Source organism: Buteo buteo, chromosome 1 (genome assembly GCF_964188355.1).
Source record: "Buteo buteo chromosome 1, bButBut1.hap1.1, whole genome shotgun sequence".
NCBI lineage: Eukaryota > Metazoa > Chordata > Aves > Accipitriformes > Accipitridae > Buteo > Buteo buteo.
In genome coordinates this window covers 60,096,222-60,117,684 of record NC_134171.1, presented here as the reverse complement: position 1 = coordinate 60,117,684, position 21,463 = coordinate 60,096,222, and the positions used below count along the sequence as shown (strand labels likewise).

The 21,463-nt window shown below is 42.1% G+C and overlaps 1 long non-coding RNA gene across 1 annotated transcript in view; it reads right to left on the bottom strand.

Moving 5' to 3' along the window:
* Positions 1 to 949: 949 nt before the first annotated feature.
* LOC142033221 (uncharacterized) overlaps positions 950 to 21,463 on the bottom strand; it is a 79,375-nt gene continuing 58,861 nt past the window's right edge. The window contains exons 2-3 of the long non-coding RNA XR_012651121.1: positions 1,591 to 1,713; positions 950 to 1,342 (exon numbers count right to left, since the gene is read on the bottom strand). This is a non-coding gene — a long non-coding RNA (uncharacterized LOC142033221). The remainder of the gene's footprint in view (positions 1,343 to 1,590; positions 1,714 to 21,463) is intronic.

Sequence of the window (21,463 nt, the reverse complement as noted above, 5' to 3'; positions counted from 1 at the left end):
AAAAGCATCAGAAGTGCACAAGTTTGCTGCTCTGCTAATGCCTATTTGTGAAAAGCACAAAATGTAGAGCTGGGTCATGTAGAACACAGGATGATTTTGGTCTCAGCAAAGATTTTAACCCAATTATAAGTTTTCTATTTTTCTGTAATAAAAATTAAACTTCCTTGGGTTTTCTTTTTAATGTTTAAAGCAGATGGACAGGAAAATCAAATCACTAGTTGCTTTCATTTGTCATTCACAAACTGCCAAGCTGAGCACAGAAATATAGCACGCTTATATCCTTCATTATAATCTAGTCATTCAAACATGCAAACAGGGGGAAGGGAGGAAAAGTAAAAAAAAAAAAGTGAATAAGATAGAAGCACAAAAGTTTGATGCTGTGGCTGGATACAAAATCAGGCACTCATGAAAGAATTCTAAGTCCACCTTTAATTGAGAAAACACATTTTGTCCCACATGCAAATATTAAACTGGTTTAGTCAAACCTATGCAAGGTCTGTGCAACACCACAGCTGATTTAAACCACACAATTTACTTTGTTTTTAACTGAGAGGCTTGCACCTCTCTAAACCAAGTCTACTAAAGTGACTTGGTTATATTCAACAAAATAGGTGCATGCTGGTTTGCAGACAAGCCATATTAACAGATTTTATGATATTAAACTAAAGATTTTGCATGCTGTAATGTTCTGTGAAGCTTGTAACTTTTAAGTTTTACCCCAACAGTGGCATAGATGGTCTGGATGAATCGGGGGGGCAACTAACCAGAATGACAAAACAAGAAAACAGTGGAGAGGTTCCTTTTGAACAAACTAAAGCAGTGTTCAGTGGCTGCTGAGCTCCAGTATGATGGTTTTTTTACACAGTCCCATCCATTAAACTTAACTTTCTAATGTCTAGAAATAAGACATTATTGAACAAATTGTGTCATGACTTTTACAAAACCTCTTCCATTATTCTATTTTGTGTAAACCATGAAAAACATGAAACAATTTCTAATTAATAAAAATAATAAATATAAAGAGATACATTAGATAAGAATAGAAGCCTACTGCCTTTTGAAGTTTAATTCAGACTTTGGGATAATCCTAGACAATCATTTTACACATGAAAGAAGATTCCACACTCTTCTAATGAAGATTTACAAAAGACAACGTTGGTTTTTGTAGTTCCCAGTGGCTGCATACTATATCAGCCTTACAGACAATATTTTTCATATTAGTCTGGAAATCACAAAGGAAGAAAGTGCAATTTTGACAGTATCTTCCTTCAAAACCTGTGTTCATAGGGTATCTGTGCCCACTGTATTCCATTGAAGATCCATTTGTTCTCTCAACTGATACCTATTTAGAAAGGAAAAAAAAAAATTAAAAATCCCTACTTTTGCACCTCCCCAATTCAGCACTTTGTTTGCCAAAAGGGAACGAGCACATAGCTGGTGCTTGTCAGAGGCTGTCTTTGTCTGGTACTCAGTCACATCACAAACAGCAGGGTCATTTTATCTCATAACAGGGGGAAAACCAAAAAAAGAGCAGAATGAGAAAAAACAGTTCCAAATCTCAAAAGAACAAACTGCAGGCATAAGACATACCTGTTTTGTTCAAGTAGAACAGATACTGAAAGTAGCTGTTGACCACCAGTATTCACCTTGCAGGATTGATTTTCACTATTTTTCCAAGTTGAAATTTTAGAGTTTCTCAGTAAGGGTATAGACCTGTTTTCAAGTGTCACATGCGAAGATGAGTCAATGCATTTCAGTTTATAACAACATGCTTTTCTTAGTCAACTTTTATTTGTCCACTACAAATAGCCAAAACACCCTAAATCAAATCAAAATCTACAGCTTTCAATGAAAGTATACGGTACTAGTCATAAGCAAAATCTCAACTAGAAATAAGACATTATAGAACAAATTGTGTCATGACTTTTACAAAACCTCTTCCATTATTCTATTTTATATAAACCATGAAAAACATGAAACACTCAAAAAACCCCAAACCTTAAACAAGTTAAACACTTCTCTACTATGCCAGCTTTCCTGGCCAACACATTGACAATAAGCAAAGATACAGCTTGCTTGGGGTTCGGTTAGGTGGGAGGTATGTTTCTATGCTTCAGCAGTGGACAAAAATCTCATGATGGCACCAGTAACGTCACACACAAGGGCGCCCAGCTCATTCATTCATGGGTTTCATTAAACCTCAAAACGGCAATTTTACATATGGAAAAAAATGAGCTAAAAACTTTTTCTGAGTCACAAAGGTAGGAAAAATAAAGCTACTGTGGATATTTGTGCAAGCAAAGACAGAGACTGCACATCGTTTCCTAATTCTCTGCACTGCCATGAAAGCAGCAGAACTGCCTGGCTTCTGAGCTAGGCAAGCAGGATTGTATTTGCATGATGCATATACATGATGTCGTGGCTCTTCAGGGGCTGGGAAGAAAGCTATAGAATTTGGCACCACTGGAATGAACTGTGTTTTAGCTGGAGAGCAAACCAGAGTATTTCTCAAACAAGGAGAGGTACAGCCAGGACTTGCTCTCATTTCTATCAATCACAACTGTAAAAACTTCCAGATTGCTGACAAGTTACTTGAAGGAGCCCCAGCCATTACTAGTGAATAAGGCCTTCCCAACTGCTGTCTGAGTATCTCAGAGCTTTATCCAAGTCCTCCCAGCCATAAATCTCAAAATGAGGTGTAGTGGCTGAGAGAACTAATACAATCCTTGAATGCATAAGCAGGGAAATAGCATATAGCATGTAGGAGTAATGAACTGGTATTACCCTCTGCACATTGCATTAGTGAGACCATAAGTAGTATACTGGGAGCTCCCCAAAAGAATTTGGCAAACTGGTGATAGCTCAGATGAGAGCCACAAAGTGATTCAATGTCTTGAAAATATTGTCTTATAATGAGAGACTAAAGAATCTTAACCCATTTAGTTCATTACATCGACAAATCCAAGTGGTGACTGACCACAGACTACAGGTCACAACATAAGGAAGACATTTGTGATAGCAGGGAGCTCTGCAATCTAGCTAGGGTGGAAAAAAAGACAAAATGACATCTTGTGGAGGGAAGCTGGTATTGGAAACACTGATTTCAACAAGGGTTATTGATTGTTGGAGCATTCCACCAAAGATGGAGGGGATTGACCATCGTGTAATATCTTTAGACCAAGTAAGTCCCCTTTCTACAATTCCAACAGAAAAAAAACCAGGCTCTCAGCAATGCATATTCAGTGTGGTTCTCCAGCTTCTGTGATATTGTTCAGGATAGATGATCATAATGGACTCCTCTGACACTAAAAATAAATGAGCCTATATGCGAGCTATAGGCTCAATGATCACAGAACACTAAAACCACCATGTTAGTATCTCCCCATTTGTCACCATTCAATAAAAGGCTGTGATTTAAACATTTCTAAAAATTATTGCCTGGCAGCTTTACAAATAGGATATTCAGAGATGTGTCTCTAACTTCTCTTTCTCCTGCTAGTACCACTCAAACTCCTCTTCCTCAGACCTAGATCCAAACATTCAGCCATTTTAATATGACTCTCAGGGCAATTTGCCAAAACTATCCAGGCAAAAACCCCCTTCCCAACAGAATTTTTTCTCTTGAGATCACTCTTCTTGCATAGAAGCTGGAAGGCTGAATTTTAGGAGAACTGGACAAGAGCTATGTGCCAGCAGAATCACAGATTAGAAGTGTGCTTTAAGAAACAAAGATCTATTTTAAAACCAAAACACAAAGGGAATAGTTTACCTTTCCAAGGGAGCTTACTAATTTCAATTACACATTCATTAATATTAATAAATACACCATGATAAGTAAATGCAGCTTTTTACAGACATTACTATAAAATATTCTTCATCCTCAAAAGCTTATTATTCCAGGATCAAAACCTTCATCAAGGTCCCTGTATGGGAGTATTTATATAATCATATATTAGACAACACAATAAATCCCCAATAGAAACAGAAAGATAAGAAATATGACAACAATCAGTAACATGAAAAAGATCCTTGGGAGACAGGAAAGTTTACTGAAAAAGATGTGCTGAAAACTCTCTTTCCTAGGAATCATTCAAAATAGCTTTCAATATGCCATTCATCCCAATGAGAAGTCAATAATTCAACATGATGTACTCTTTATGTTAGGTAAAAAACAGGTATGTTGAGAAAGTTTGCAAGTGCTCAGAGAAAAAAAAAAATGGAAGGAAAAAAGCCAGTGGTAACTTCAGAAACTGTGAAAGGCAGTTCTGGAAGAGACAGATGAGTGGTCAAAGATGCTGAAGAAACACACACTAATTACATGGCTCTCACCACCACATGTGATATCACTCACCCAGACCAACACAAGCTCTCTGAAACAAAAATCAGCACATTTTCCAAGGGGCTTCAAAAAAACTTAGTAAATCCAGCTTCTGCCTTTTTTGATGATTTATGTTAATACACTGCAGTCATTTTTTCTGTGTACAGTCTATGGAACAACTGAAATTTAAATTAATGTTTCCCATAGAATATCCAGCATATCAAAATGGCAACAAATTAATTTCACAAGATGTTTCAGATTTAATGGAGACCTTTGCTTTTATTAGAAAGCCCAATTTCCATATCCTGAGCTGGAACCCTTATTCATGATCATATTTAGAACATGCTGACAGTAATGCACTGTGGTATGATGACACGGGTATGCTTCTTAGGACGGGTTGCTAACTTCCAAAGTTTAGTGCAGAAGCTTGTTTCTTTGTTTTACTCAATATTATTTCCTTTGTTTTAAGGGTGAGAGCCAACTTTAAACTGCTCTGCTTTAAAAGTCTGATGAATTACACTAGTTCTACATGTATACATTACATATGTTTATTGCATAACTACTGTAAAATCATTTTGCTTTATAATATAATACAATTACAGGCTGGAAATCTGCCACATTTGGCTAGTCCTATGTTTCTCAAATCTAGTCCCAGACAGCATTTTTCCCCAAAGGTGCATAAATGATATGTGAACCTCCCAAAAGACAGTCCTGGAAGTGTGCAAGAACCCTTCCCAGAAAGAAAAAGAAATGGGAAGAGTGATGCATTTCAGAGGCGCACATTGCACAAGTAATAGAGGGGAAAAAAGATGCTTTGCCACTGCCACCTTCGTCCAGTGAGAAACCTAAAGTAAATTAAATGCAGCTGGATACACTCTTCGCTGTCAATTGACTTGGTTCCCTGCCCAGCTCCCTTAATGCATTGCCATTGCAAGGGTTTGTTTGGGAGCTGCAACTGTAAATCACACTGTGAAGCTGCTTCCTCTCTTCTCGCACGCACCTGCGTAGGAAATGTGCCAAGGGGCAGAATTAGGCATGCTAACAGGACTATAGGCAATACAGCAACCCCAGAAGCAGCCTGGGATGGGCTGCCATAACTCAGAGCAGCCAGGGGCTTTTTTGACCTGCAGAGCAGCTGAGAATCTAGAGGATGCATAAATGGCACAAGTTTTCTAGAGGCAGACCCAGGAGACCCCAGCGCAGGCAGCTGCTGGAGGCCCCAGCTGTGCACAGCCAGCGCCGGCAGGAGCCTTCGAATAGCAGGACCAGGGTCGGGGTACAGACGCGCCAACAAATGGCCCAAACCAGACCGAGCTGCACTTGCAAAAGCCATGGGGAGCTACAGAGAGGTGCCACACCTGCCTTCGGGATCTGGCCTGGATGTTTCACTCCCCTACAAGTACCTGGGGCTTGTTTCCATTCGAGTCCCTCGGGCCACATGTGATAGATGATTCCAGTTCTGCTGATTCCCCAGCGAGGAATAAACACAACGGAGAGACCAACATTTCTTGGGGTTTTTATCCTAGCTTTGACGGCTTTGCCTGAGCCTCCTCCCCAGGGATTCCTGTTTTGAGAAACATTGCTCTAGATAACAATTTAGCTGTTTTAAATAATGCCATTTATAATGCAGGTGGATGGTCTGTTAGTCACATGCAGTAATGCATTACATCCATTACGCTAAATCCACAGTGATTTCAGCTCCAGAATGAATGTGCAATGTTCATTTGTCTCCTGCCTCATTGGCTGTATAATAAATGTAGAATATCTGTCACACTATCTCAAAATGTCTGTTTTATCTGTAAAGTGTTTGACAAAGCACATGTTACAAATGACTATTCATAATTAGTTATATACAGATCTATTGTATATACTGTTATAGAAATATAGTGTAGCTAGGAACTGACAGGCAGTACTCAGCCATCACAGTATTACAAGAGAGAAAGAGAGCACCAGAGTCAAGACCCCTCTTATTTCTCCTCCCCAACAGCTACCATCACCCTTGCTGCGTACAGACTGTGACAAATAGGTTTGGACACTTTGCTTAAGGAAAAAAAAAAAAAAATAGCAGACATACATCAGGAGAGGCACTGCGATCCACAGGTATTAGGAGGAAACTGGAAACAAGAAACCACCAAATTTTACCAACAGAGTAAATCATGGATTTGTGTTAGCAGGCACCTTCTGCCTCCATGTCTCCATCTATGAAATGGAAATCCTCTCAAACAGGCACAATGGGGGTTCATTAACATTCACCCGGGACTTCCCACCCTCAGGGTGCTTTTGTAGCATAAAGCTAATAATTAAAAACCATTAGTCTAACTAACCCTCACAGTCCACCATGTCTTAGTAAGTTCTTCTTCCATTTAGTTACTTCTGACTTTAAGCTCTATCTCTGGACAAACTATCAGTTACCAAAAGGAGGGCAGTATGATCTGATTCTTAGATATTCCCCCCTCCCCAGAGATCAGGGTTCAGTTCAAATCAAGCAAATAGGAAGTATAACTTTAAAGACTAGACAAAGTCCACCAGATGATTATTTTTCTTAAGGTTCAGTGCATGGTATTCAGCACAATAAAACAAACCAGGTTAACTCCCTGTGTTAGCATACCTAGAAACAGAAACAAACTCCCATTTATAATACATATTTTACCCTTCTAAAGACTTCCAAGGGGTGCTAACAATCCAAAAATCAAAATTCTCCAGGTTGCATCCTTGGCTTTTAAGGGCAAAGCTCTCTTTGGCTCCAGCTATGAAATCAGAATCTATTGCAAACATAAATGTTGAATTATAAAATTAATTCTACTTCAGATTCCTATGGCATCATCCTTAGTAGATCTGCCTAAATTAAAAGATAGCACATATTTCCATTAATTCTTCAAAAATAGCTTGTAACATGTAAAAAAGAAGGTACACAGGTCCATAATCTCTTATGGACTTAATATCCACGCTATAGTTTTCATCTTAATTTTACATTTCCTCTCTGACTGCTCAGCACCATTTAAACCAACTTCAGAGACTAAAGTTACTGCTGTCCCAGTGAATACGTGCCTACCAATCCTGCATTTTATCTAAGGTTAGTCCATTGAAATAGTTGACCTTTCTTTGCTTCAAAAGTCTGACAAAAATCACTGCTCAAGGTGATGTGGCTGTACAAACATATTTAGCTGAGATTTAAGCTGTCACTGAGATGGCATAAGGCTTCATCGTGTGTAACACATGGAACTTATGACATAAATGTGGCCTTAGGGATTTCTTTCATGATTCAACAAGTCTCCTGGTAATAGCGGAAAATGTAAACAGGTATTATAGTTCTGGAGGGGCTGCCTTGCATTTCCTTTCTGCTTCTTGCCATGTGGTCACACCTCAACATGCTGAGCACAAGTTAAAGTCCAACAAAGCCAACATGTAAATGCTCTGGAGAAACTATTAACAATACCATTGTCTTTAGAAAGCATTCAGAGAAAAAAGAGAAAAAGCAGTTGGCACTTGACACAGGGACTAAGCCCAACAAAGTGTTTTGAAGATGATTCTTTCCTGCTTTTATAATCTGCTAACTTCTTGTTGTTAGTTTTTAATCCAGTATCATGCCCACACTGTTTCTTTGTTACCTGAATCTTCACATGTTTCTACACCTTTCCACAAACTTCTAAGCCAAACAGTATAACTAGCACAGCGTGTTTCCCCTTTGGAGTTTGGACTTGTGTCCTTTGCATAAATCCTTACTTCTACAGAAAGTAAAGAAGAAATGTGTAATAGTGGGTTAATTTATATGATGGGATAGGGCAACTGAGTCCCTGTAAAACAGGCTTGAAACAAGAACTCCAAACTACTTAGATATCTCTTGAAGGGATTTAGTATGGATACATACCGAGTATTACTTATGTAGTACTGGACATTGTCATTATACATATTAAAGCCTATAAGATGGTAACAGAGAGAGACTAAAGAACATAAATGGGTCTGCTATCGAGCCCCAAATGCTGGTTATGTAAAAAATTTTAACAAGTAAAAAAAACCCAACGACAAAAAAATCCCCAAGCATGTGACAACTTCTAGAAATTTCTATGATTTACTGAGAAAACATACCTTGGAAATAAAATATGTTAAGTCAAAACAGTTAAAGGGCATTGCCTGGTCCACTTGCTTCATTATCACAGTAAAGATGTTCTCTGCCTCAGCCAAGGAAATCATTTTAGCATGTGTCTGCCTGTCTCCACTGAGGGCAGCACTTAGGTATGTGCTGAAACTAAGTATTTCATGAAGTATCATGTCAATGAGGTTTAACTGTGTGATTACAGTTTGACAAATGTCTCCATGGTCTCCTGAACTAGGACTTCTCCTACTGTTAGCTGTAGATAAAATGAGAACAGATTATTGGTACTTATATTAAAAGAACTGGGGCATCTACACTTTGAAAAGGATAGTAAAAAAAAAAGATGAGGTAGAGAAGAAAATAATAAGTAGCATTTGCAAAATGGAGCCTATCACCCTACTCTGAAAGACTCTCCGCAGCTTCATTTACTGAGCATGTTGTCAGTATGACTTGACTGGAAACTGTAAGCATGCACATAGAAGAAACACCTGAAAACATAAGTCTCTCCAGCTGACAATAGCCAAGGGAAAATCTAAAGCCTGAAAGTAGCTTTTGGACATAGCCTGAAAATAATAAGGCACACTATTTTAAGTAAGAGTATGTGATCAATGGAACAAAATACTTAGAACCATGAGAGCTTTCCAAAAATCTAAATATTTTGCAAATGTGTATAAGATGACTAGCTGATCATGACCCCTTTTGGACTAACTATGTAAGAATGATTTTTTCAAAAATAATAATAATAATAAAATCTCAGTTTGATTTAACTAGCAACTCCAGGAATAAGTTTGATTTTGCTGCAAGCACTAGATGGTCATAAGAAACAAAGCGCTAAGTATTTGGGTATCAATTGCCAAAATTCCAGCAACTGAGTTATTTTAAAATTATTTAATAGAATCAAGCATTTCAAAATCAGCACTTTTCACAACAGGAATCAAACAAACTTTTCCCTTTTTATCAGCTAAACAGAAATACAATACTACTGCTATTCTAGTTTTATTTCCAGAGATATGCTGTAGCTCAAAATATCAAAAGAATATTATTCTTGATACTTTGAGAGCAGCACAGCATTGCACATATAAGTTCTCACTTCCACTTCGGGATGGAAGTATCTGAGAAGCAAAGCTTTGTTCAACATAGGGTTGGCAAAACCTGGCGTGGTGTAAATTAAGTATGGTTTCTGCAACACTTTTTAAATAGGTTTTAGTATGAAAAGAAGATTTTCTTTTGAGCTGTCACCTTTATGTTTAATTATTTCTGGCTTTTTTTCCTGTCATTGTCAACATATTCGTATTGCACAGAGAGACTTGGTAAGAGAGCCCTCCCATGGCTAATGCAAGCCTTGCAAATTCCTTTGGTAGCAGCCAAACACCGGGTAGCTTAATGGATAAAACACCCACTCCAGATTCCAAAACATGGCTAAACTACATGCATCTTATGCAAGTTGTTGTGTAGCTATGGAAGGGAGCACAACTTGGACTATGGTGAATACCAGTATGTTCACAGATATCTCCAAGCAGCCTCTTCCACCAGCAGCCACAATCAGTGGCATGGTTTTTAACATTGCAGAATTTCATGACCACTGCACCTTCTAACAGTGACCCATTCAGACATGTTTTCAGCCTACCTGAGAAAGCAGTTTAGAGTCTGAAAGTGTACATTAAAATTACAATCATGTAAATGTATTCACTTCTGCTGCTAACTAAATACAAAACGCATGCCAAATCTGCCATCTGATGTGCAAACTAGAAGAAGAAAAAAAAGAACAACTCAGCGATATAATTACTTAGTTTAAAGGTAGATGTCTCTGGGGCTGCATTCCTTGGTTTATAGGTAGCTTATGAAACTCAAATATATTGCTGAACTCATGGAAGTAGACTCAAAGCCTTCATAGGCCTTACTCAAATGAGAGTTCACATACACATTGTGAAGGAATGATGGGATGATTTTGTTATCTCCTTATTCATAATTCTGCTGCAGTTCATAGATTTTCAGGATGGGTGCTTGAGGTGGCCTGAGTTGGGAAGAATCAGCATCCTTCTTTCAAACATGCCAGAGAAGACGGGGGATGGGGTCTGCTGACTCAGGATTACATAGGGTGTCCAACGGATTTTCTGACATACTACCATTTCATAGGGGAGGGAGAATGGGGTTGGGTTTTGGTCAGCTAAAGCTAAGAAGTTATTTTGTTTAGTTATTCTGGATTTTTTTCCTCCCCAGGAACAGGAAAGACTGTCTGGAAACTATTCAGCTGGTTAACTGAAGCCAATATATTAGCAGCAATTCAACTATTTTTATTCCATAGTTTTCCTAACTAGTTGACATGGGAAAGGAGAAGCAGCAGATGAAAACCAGCGGATGACGGCTGGATGACATCACTCTTGGATCAATCTCAAGAGCAAGGTTTTACAGCATGATAAAGCAAACACATCACTGGATAAACATCTGACCGCAAGTAATTCTTAATGGTCACTGTTAAACCAGCAGGGAAGAGTCAACGATTAAAAAAAAAATAATAATAAAGCAATGGTTGGAAACACAAAAAAAACCACCAAGAAAACAAAACAACACAAAAAGAACGAATACAGATGGACACCAGTGTTCCATACATACTGGGAAGCCTAATGAAATGTAAAATTTATAGAATGGGATAAGGACATATTAATTCTCACAGAGACTTAGAGACTTGGGGTTGGCAAATCAAGACTGCTTCTGTTCTGAAAGGAAAGCATTCTACTGAGCTGCATTAGTATCAGCATCCTGCTTAAAAAAAAGAAATACCACAACCTCAAATTCAAAGTACCATCCCATCTTTGATTAAGCTATAAACAAAGATCTAGATTCAAAGACCTGTATTTTTAGAAGGATGAAAGGGGACAAACCCAGTAATTTCTGGTGAAGAAATGAGGGATTTAAAAAGAACCCCTGGTCTAAGTATCTAAAGAGTAAAACAGTAACAGTTTCATAACATGGTATGGAAAATTCTGATGGAATACTTGATAATTGTAAGAATGAACTATCCAAAGGTACAGTTTTGGGGAATTATAAGCTTTTGGTGATTTTTCAGGCCAGGCTAAACACCCATCTGTTACGGAGTGCTTAGGGATAATGAAGTTAATTCTGCCATAATCTCAGGAAATGGACTACAAAATCTGTCAGGCACCTTTCACACTGAATGCTTCTATGAAATACTTCACACATTATTTATACGGCAGGAAAAAAAAATATCTTGGGAGCCCTCAGTATTCTAAATGGGAAGTAACACAAGTGCAAATCACAGATAATATTGGTTCTTGTCCATCAAGACTAAGTAGTTTGTTTTATTGTCCCCATGTGACATTTCTTTGGGTGGAAAAAGGGACAATTACAAGTGGATTAGGAAAGCGAGCGAACTGAAGTACTATAAGTAGCACGCAGAAGGCAGGCCAGTAATTTTGGCATCAATATAGAGCATGTAACATTAAGCAGCAAATGACCAAGCATTCTCTGCAGTCAGACTTTGATGTTGGAAGGTCGGTGGGCCCCCAAGTCATCTCATGTTGCCTCATTGCATTTCCTTTAGAGCATTCCCCATCCCTAGCACATCCTATTCCCCGAACCAAGGGCTACTTCTTCTCTGGGCGCTGCTTAGTGGGGTTTTGACATCCTCTCCCCTAATTTTAACTCTCTCCCTACCCCCACTGAAATGTTTTCCCACATTTTATTTTATTTGAAGGATGGGGACCATCCTGCCAGGTGGATATTCCCCAAGTCTCACAACCCTACTCAAATGGTCTCTTATCAGGGTGCCCCTGAGCAGGGAGAGCTCATAACTCACTTGAATGGGAAACAGTTGGGGGCTCGCCACACTTCATCCTACGAGACTGTTGACACTGTTAGCAGCTGTTAGTGTCGCTCTCGTTTTTACCAACTGGGAGCATATCAAAATGTTACACGCACATTCAGCAGTGTAGTCTCTCCTCTTTCAGTTTAATGGGAATTAAGCACACACATCAAGGGGAAAATACACTCTACAGTTGCTAAGGATTTTATACGTTCATTTTCTAAACTTACTTTCTATGGGGAAAAAAAGAATTCAAGTTTAAGGCACTCCAGGAAAAATAATGTTCCCTCAAAGCCAGTTAATACCAGTAATGGCATCATTTAACTATACAAAACTTTATTTCACAGCAGGGCAATTGAGATTGCTGTATCACACTCTTAATTTAGGGAAACACAAAACCTTACAGCAATTTCTTGGTAATCTATACAAAATGAGATCGGCAAGCTCCATTCAGTTCCCAACAGACAACCGGCCACATTGCAAAACTGTGAAAACTTTGCTGGCAGACTCATTTGGGAGGCCAAGAGTGGAATAGCCATGGACTCTAGACACACGACCATACACAAATGGAGGAAGATGGAGATACCAGATCGCTACTTTCCATAAGATACAGCTTCTTGTCCCGAAAAGGAAGCGAGAGCTTCAATGCTGGATTAAACTAGCATTTTTGTAACACATTCACAGAAGCACATGTCACTTGAAAATAAAAACGCGTGGCACATCACCTACTATACATGTACTTTATCTCACATCTGGTGCTAGCAGCCACAACTTGTATATCTTGACTGCAGTTTTTGTTCCACATTTTGAAAATAAAGATACAACTCTTCATTTCTGAAATCTTAGGTACCAGCAAGCAGTGAGGATAAGTAAGTTATACCAGTTGTGTCATTATTTCATTGTTTACACTTGCGTACATGCTAGTGACAGGGAAAACAGTTTCATCAATGGATCACCCAGGCTCTGGGGTGACTCTCAGCTCTGGAGTATTTAGATACTGTGATTTAAGATGTCACCACTGGCAGCTGTCAGCCACCTCTAAACTTAGCAGCAGCAGGAATAATCTTGTGCCAGACCTTCAGCCGCTGCAATTCACAGCCTGACATATTTCCTTAAACCACCTTCATCGCTTAGTCAATGCATCTGTGTCCCAGACTTACCCACCTGCCTGTGAATTGCGGCAGCTGAAGATCTGGAGTCCATTTACTCTTGCTGCCCCTGCAAAGAAGGCAGTAGCCTTTTGTTCAGGAGTGGACAGACAGCTTCTGGTGACAGCAGCCCAATGTGTCACTACTAGGACAGCCATGCTGTAGCTCCTACTACCACATCGTCCTTAGGACACAGTCAGCACACAGTCACATGTGCTGCAACCAGCCAGTCCGATAGCGTCCCAGAAACAACTCTCCCCATAGCACTAGCACAACAAATTCTCTTTTGGGACAGAATGTATTGCAAACTTTATTCTAAACCATGAGCTTTCTCTAATCAGTCCCTTCCAGTAGATCTCAACACTCTCATTCATTTGCAATGCTTAAATAGTTGGATCTAAATAAAAAAAAAATTACCATGCAGCAGTGGGTGATGTATAAAATAACAGGGAAAGCTGAGATTGGCTATAAAATATGTGCTCTGACAGCTTGCAAGAATTGTTTTTGATAACACACATGCAGGCATACACACTCAGCTAAAAAGTTATAGAATCATTTAAGTTGGAAAAGACCTTCAAGATCATCGAGTCTAACCATCAACCATGCCCACTAAACCACGTCCTGAAGTACCCCGTCGACTCGCTTTTTGAATACCTCCAGGGATGGTGACTCAACCACTTCCCCGGGCAGCCTATTCCAATGTCTGACAACCCTCTCAGTAAAGTTGGTTTTCCTAATATCCAATCTAAACCTCCCCTGGTGCAACTTGAGGCCATTTCCTCTGGTCCTATCACTAGTTACTTGATAGAAGATACCAGTACCCACCTCACTACAACCTCCTTTCAGGCAGTTGTAGAGAGTGATAAGGACTCCCCTCGGCCTTCTTTTCTCCAGACTAAACAGCCCCAGTTCCCTCAGCTGCTCCTCATAAGACTTGTGCTCCAGGCCCTTCACCAGCTTTGTTGCCCTTCTCTGGACACACTCCAGCACCTCAATGTCTTTCCTGTAGTGAGGGGCCCGAAACCGAACACAGGACTCGAGGCGCAGCCTCACCAGTGCTGAGTACAGGGGGACGATCACCTCCCTGCTCCTGCTGGCCACACTATTTCTGATACAGGCCAGGATGCCGTTGGCCTTCTTGGCCACCTGGGCACACTGCTGGCTCATATTCAGCCGGCTGTCAACCAGCACCCCCAGGTCTTTTTCTGCTGGGCAGCTCTCCAGCCACCCTTCCCCAAGCCTGTAGCGCTGCATGGGGTTGTTGTGACCCAAGTGCAGGACCCGGCACTTGGCCTTGTTGAAGTTCATAAAATTGGCCTCAGCCCATTGATCCAGCCTGTCCAGATCCCTCTGTAGAGCCTCCCTACCCTTGAGCAGATGACTTTTCTTTCATATCCCAAAGAAATGAAACCAAGTAAGCATGTTGTGTTCTTTTGTTCTGCAAATAATTCTTCTTCCTTCATATCCTGCTTTCTGCTCCTCCTTTTCCAGCTTTTTCTTTTTGAAATTAAAAGAACAAAAAAGAAATATAAGAAGAGCTCTGCTTAAGCTCTATTAGCCCTGAATTACTTAGCTACTACTGGTTTACCATGGTAAAAAAACTAGAAAAGATTATTTTGGGAAGATTTCCCAGTCCTCGCACTAGACCTCATGAGAAGTCAGAATATAATTCCATGTAAGTTTTTAAATATGGACAGAAGTTAGTCCAAATTCTCATATAGGAATAGCAAATGTTTTAACAAAAGCTTTTGAAAACAAAGTTGTTGTTTGGATTCAAAATGCTTCACTGGTTCCCCATGCTTCCGCAGGTTGTGACATGATGAACCACAGTTATTTGTAATGAAAGGAAAAGGTGCCACCACTGTGGGACCCAGTCTACCAGTTCTGCCACAGACAATGTTGAAGCTGCCCGTCTCCTTAGATTTTCATTTCAAAGAGAGGGAAAAAACACAGTAACAATACTGCAAGGAAAGGGTTACTTTCTTTAGAGACTGAAATGTTTAGAGTTCACAGAATCCACATAGAAACCAGAAAGATGCTGCCTGAAGGACAACTTAGGGAAATTATTGTCTTTATTTAAAATTATTTAAACTACTTATTAAAGCACTCTCAACTGGTTTTCCTCATCCACCTGTAGAGACTGTGAATTTTCAGCAACTCTGTAAAGAAGAGCTGTATTCACCAAACGTCTGAGACAAGTTAAAACGTGAGATTTGCAGCATTTCAGCCTCAGCTTAAAGTGTGAGCTTTCCACCAGCTGCTAAGAAGGAACTGTGTTGCTGTACCTACCAGCTCTTGTAGAAGCAAGATGTACAAGTTAGAGGGAATACCTTAGTTTAACAGAATGAGATTTACTAGTCACAGTCCTAGTAAAGACAACATAATCCAATCTAAAATAAGCACACAACTACACAAATTTCTTTCACAAAGGCTCAAGCCAGATTTAACATAACAGAAAACACAAGGTTCTTCCCTACTTTTGATAGACATGCAACTTACTGCTGTTGTTGGACTCCAATACTAGATGACAGCAGTTGTAGGAGAAAAATGAAGCATATCTTGATAAACACGTAGACTAGTCCAACAGACTGCACTTCAACCACAAAGCAGGATCTCTCAGATACCTTGTTTTTTACTTACTACTATGCATTGCAACTCAGTTTCTGCACTGTGGCTGCATATTTTCCTAACACCACAACAGAAACCAAAGCAAACAGCCACACTCAGGCACTCAACAAAAGATGAGTTAGCAATGGCTGTGGTTTTGGTTAGCTGCACAGCTCCTACACTGTTGGGTTAGGGTTTTTTTTCCCTAAAGAAGAGAACACTGCAGTGTGGTGAGAAATACCCTCCCAGCGCTCTCCTCTCCTAATCATGACCTCAAGCTTGTTTCCACATCATCCCTTCCTGCACCTCTCACCGTGAAGGCAGTGGCTTCCCATCAGATCCAGTTAAGTGGAGTGTTTCCCAGGAAGAAGGCACAAAACTAATAAAGTAATTAGTGACCAATTAAATTAATTAAGACTGTTTACCTACAGGAGAAAGGCAATCCTTAAACAATTAGCAGCGAGTTTATTTTTAAGAGTAAAAAAGCCTTTTGAAAACACATTCTGAGTGACAATGTTTGTTTATTGACAGCCATCCAGGTATTACATTTTTCCATCCTCTCCTAACTCATTGCAGATGTTGGGAGAGCAATTGATCATTCAAAACAGAATATGCTTGATTCAAACAAGGGAACCATTTTTCATGGTAGCAATGGTTTAGCACTGTCATCTTTTACACTGATTGTGAGCTGATTTTAGGTAATGATTACACCTGCAGTCCTGCTGAAAGTTATGAATTATCAGCACCTGAGCAACAGCAGACTATTAACCCTTCTGTTTGGCTCCCCAAATAGAATATGAGAAAAATATTTCCATATAACAAAAAACAATTTTGCTATAACCTGGTGTTAGCTTGGCACTACTGGGGAAAAATTTCTCTTCACAGAACAGAAACCAGAGACAAATATAAACTGCATCTATCTCATGTATATAACTGTATAGTCACATGCACATATTTCTGATCCCTTGCCCTTAGGGTGAAGACAGGAGAACAGACCAGGTCTTATTAAGACCATTCTGTCTCAGCTCTGCATGTAAAAACCACAAAGAAAAGAAGTGTGTGGCTCTTGCAGTGGGGAAACTGTATGGATTTTTGATGTACTCACGTGAAACAGGTAAACACCAAATGCATTTCACGCAGACCAAGAAACATCAGACTTTTAGTTACATGAACATGGATAGGACTGAAACCATTAACCCAAGGAATACTGAATTGAATCTCATTAATTAGAAAGTTGTTAACATTTACACACTTCAAGAATTTCCTTTTGTTTTCTACATTGAATTTAAAATGTAGGGTCTAATAACAGATCTTTATGCCCCTGTTACAAATCCTTCTTTTCTTTCCTAGTGTATTGAAATGTTATCTTCTAGAAGATCTTCCCTCTAGGTCCACTGCCCTTCAAGAGATTCCCTTAAATACATTGAGCCTGACTGAAGGACTTCCAGACTTGAAAAGCCCGAACAATAGATATTTCTTTCAAAATATGATCAGCAAATTCTCTCATATAACAAAAAATTAAACCAACTGAACACGGACTTCATTCTGCTGTGTAGTCAGAGTATTATGGAGTAAGTGAGACAAATCTGATCTCTGCCTCGCATTGTTCCAACAACATAGATATATTGTGCTCATGACTTTAAAGAAGCATAACACAGAAATTTTATTTCATGTCCATATATCTTTATACGTAGATGATTTGCCCATAATTGATAAATGATACCAGAATCATTTGGAACATGTCCAGAGAAGGGCAACCAAGTTGGTGAGGAGCCTGGAGCACACATCTTATGAGGAGTGTCTGAAGGAACTGGGGTTGTTTAGTCTGGAGAAAAGAAGGCTGAGGGGAGACCTTATCGCTCTCTACAACTGCCTGAAAGGGGGTGGTAGAGAGGTGGGTGTCCATCTCTTCTCCCAAGTAACAAGCGATAGGACAAGAAGAAACGGCCTCAAGTTGCGGCAAGGGAGGTTTATGTTGTATATTAGGGGAAATTTCTTCACTGAGAGGGTTGTCAGACATTGGAATAGGCTGCCCAGGGAAGTGGTTGAGTCACCATCCCTGGAGGTATTCAAAAAGCGAGTCGACGGGGTACTTCAGGACATGGTTTAGTGGGCATGGTTGATGGTTGGACTCGATGATCTTGAAGATCTTTTCCAACTTAAATGATTCTATGATTCTATGACGCAGCCTCAAGTTGCACCAGGGGAGGTTCAGATTGACTATTAGGAGAAATTTCTTTGTTGCAAGGGTTATCAAGCATTGGAACAGGCTGCCCAGGGAAGTGGTTGAGGCAGCATGCCTGCGGGTATTTAAAAACTTGCAGACGAGGTGCTCAGGGACATGGTTTACTGGTTGGTTGTGAGGTTGGCAGCGTGAGGTTTGCGATTGGACTCGATAGTCTGAAGGGCCTTTCCCACCCTAAGTGATTCTCTGATTTATCTTTAAGGTTGCCCGGCGTGGAGTCAGGGGTTCGACTCGATGACCCTCGGGGGTCCCTTCCAACTCGGGATGCTCTGTGATTATGAGATTGCCACTGGCAGGTAGACGGTAAGAAAACCAAAATAAAGCACCACACAAGCTCCCGTGAAGGAAACGATCTCTAGGCCAGCCTTCCCCAGTCCGCCAGGGCAGGTGCGAGTCGCTGAGCCGGGGTGAGGCCGAAGGCCGGGGCTGGCCGGCGGGCATGCCTGTGATGCGCTCCGGCACCTATGACATCAGAGGGGACGTGTCACAATGAGGGGGGGGTATAAAAGGCACCCGCCGGCAGCGCTGCCCCAGTACAGCCTGGGCAAGCGGTGAGTGCGCAGGCCGGGGGAGGCTGGGCCGGACGAGGGCCGGGGCAGAAACGCGGGCCCTCGGGGGGGTGGGTTCTCGGCCTGCACCGAGGGCCCAGCCGCTGGCGGGAGCACCTCGGGCAGGGCACGGTGCCGCCGCCACCGGGGCTGGGCGCAGGCCTTGCTGCCTCCCAGCTGCCTCGCCCCCTCTCCTACCTGCCCCCAGCTCCCTGCGGCTCCCGGCCCTGCTCCCCACGACGCCAGCTCCCTCCCTCCCAGCCCCACTGAACCCCTTCTCTCCCTCCTCCTGCAGGCCATGGCTCTCGTACAATTCTTCGCAATTCTTCTGGTTGCGCAAAGGATCCTCTGGAATGCTGATGTGGTCCATGAGGAGCTGGATGAGGCCACGCGCGAGCGCATGCAGCTGCGTGAGTGGTACCTCAGATGGAAGATGACTCAGATGCTGCAGGAGCTGGAGCAGGGGACGCAGCAGCTGATGCAGAGGACCCCGGAGCAGAGCACCTTTGCCTGGGGAGCCCTGCCCTTTGCTGCCTTGCAGCAGTGGCAGTTGTGGGCCAGTGCTGGAGTAAAACCCTTTACTGCAGTGGATCTGGGCAGCATTTTGGACAAGCGCTTCTGGGAACTGCAGCAAGTGTTCACAATGGTGCACGAGATGGAGGAATTGTACTGTATCCTCCAAAGATGTGACGAAAAATATCACACTGCGATTGCAGCCAGAGATCGGTGCGAGCAGATTCTCAGAAGGTTGGAGCCCACGTTATGATGACGCTGCCTGCCGCCTGCTTGTGCCTCTGAAGCCCCCCTGTGGGCACGCCTTCCACCTCTAGGAGATCTACCGTGCGAACAGATTTCAATAAATCTCTTGTTTGGACAAAAGCTGCATCCGTGAGTGTCTGTGCGTCTCTGGGTCGGGGAACGCGGGCATAGGGTGCTGACAGCTCAGCCGCCACGGCATCGGGGAGCATCTTGCAGAAGAGCTGGTGCAGTGGGCTCTGGTCTCAATGATTCGCTGGCCTTCGGCTTCCCAGGTGCTGTGGGCTAATCCCAGCAGGCTGCTTGGCATCACACAGCTACTCAATCCCTTGCCCCCAGTGGCATGGTGGAGACAATCTGAAGGGTAAAAGTGGGAAAGCTTGGGGGTTGAGAGGTTTACAGTTCAGTAGGTAAAGCACGAGCTACATGCCCAGGCAAAGCAAGGTAAAGAATTCATTCACTCCTCCCCTGGCCTGCCTTCCTGGGAAGCGTTCTGCCTCCCTGGGGCTCGGGTTGAAGGCATTACCAGGAAACTTCCTAGCCTTCTATGGCCCTCACATTATTAGCTGCTCTTGCTTCTTCGTGTGGGTACCAACGAAGTCGTGATGAGAAGCCCAAGGGCGATCAAAAGAGACTTCAGGGCCTCGGGCAGATTGGTAAAGGGAACAGGAGCACAGGTAGCATGCTCCTCTGTCCTCCCAGCTGGAGGGAATAACGTCGAAACAAACAAGCGGACGCTGCCTATCAATACCTGGCTCCGAGGCGAGCGTCACTGGCAGAATTGGGGGTTTCTCGATCATGGGATAGTCTGCGCAACACCAGGCCTGCTGGGGCCTGACGAGATTCACCGTTCTCAATGAGGGAAAAGTGGTTTTGCTCACGACTTAGCGGGGCTGACTGAAAGAGCTTTAAACTAGGTTGGAAGTGGGGGAGGGGTAAAATCAGTTCTACTAGTGATAAGCTAAGGGACGGCAGGACAATGTTGGAGGAACGGCACGCAGAGCTTTCGGTCCGCTCCACGATGCACTGAGGACACTGGAGTGCAGCTGAAATGTCTGTACACTAAAGCAGGCGGCGCGAGGAAGAGACAGGAGGAGCTAGAGGCCTTGGCTCAGTCCCAGAGCAACGACATCGCTGGCCTAAGGGACACTTGTTGGGAAGAGCCCTGTGACTGGAGTGCAGTGATGGACCCTGGGGCTGAGGGAACTGTGGTTGTTTAGTCTGGAGAAAAGAAGGCTGAGGGGAGTCCTTATCGCTCTCTACAACTACCTGAAAGGAGGTTGTAGTGAGGTGGGTACTGGTATCTTCTATCAAGTAACTAGTGATAGGACCAGAGGAAATGGCCTCAAGTTGCACCAGGGGAGGTTTAGATTGGATATTAGGAAAACCAACTTTACTGAGAGGGTTGTCAGACATTGGAACAGGCTGCCCAGGGAAGTGGTTGAGTCACCATCCCTGGAGGTATTCAAAAAGCGAGTCAACGGGGTACTTCAGGACATGGTTTAGTGGGCATGGTTGATGGTTGGACTCGATGATCTTGAAGATCTTTTCCAACTTAAATGATTCTATGATTCTATGACGCAGCCTCAAGTTGCACCAGGGGAGGTTCAGATTGACTATTAGGAGAAATTTCTTTGTTGCAAGGGTTATCAAGCATTGGAACAGGCTGCCCAGGGAAGTGGTTGAGGCAGCATGCCTGCGGGTATTTAAAAACTTGCAGACGAGGTGCTCAGGGACATGGTTTACTGGTTGGTTGTGAGGTTGGCAGCGTGAGGTTTGCGATTGGACTCGATAGTCTGAAGGGCCTTTCCCACCCTAAGTGATTCTCTGATTTATCTTTAAGGTTGCCCGGCGTGGAGTCAGGGGTTCGACTCGATGACCCTCGGGGGTCCCTTCCAACTCGGGATGCTCTGTGATTATGAGAT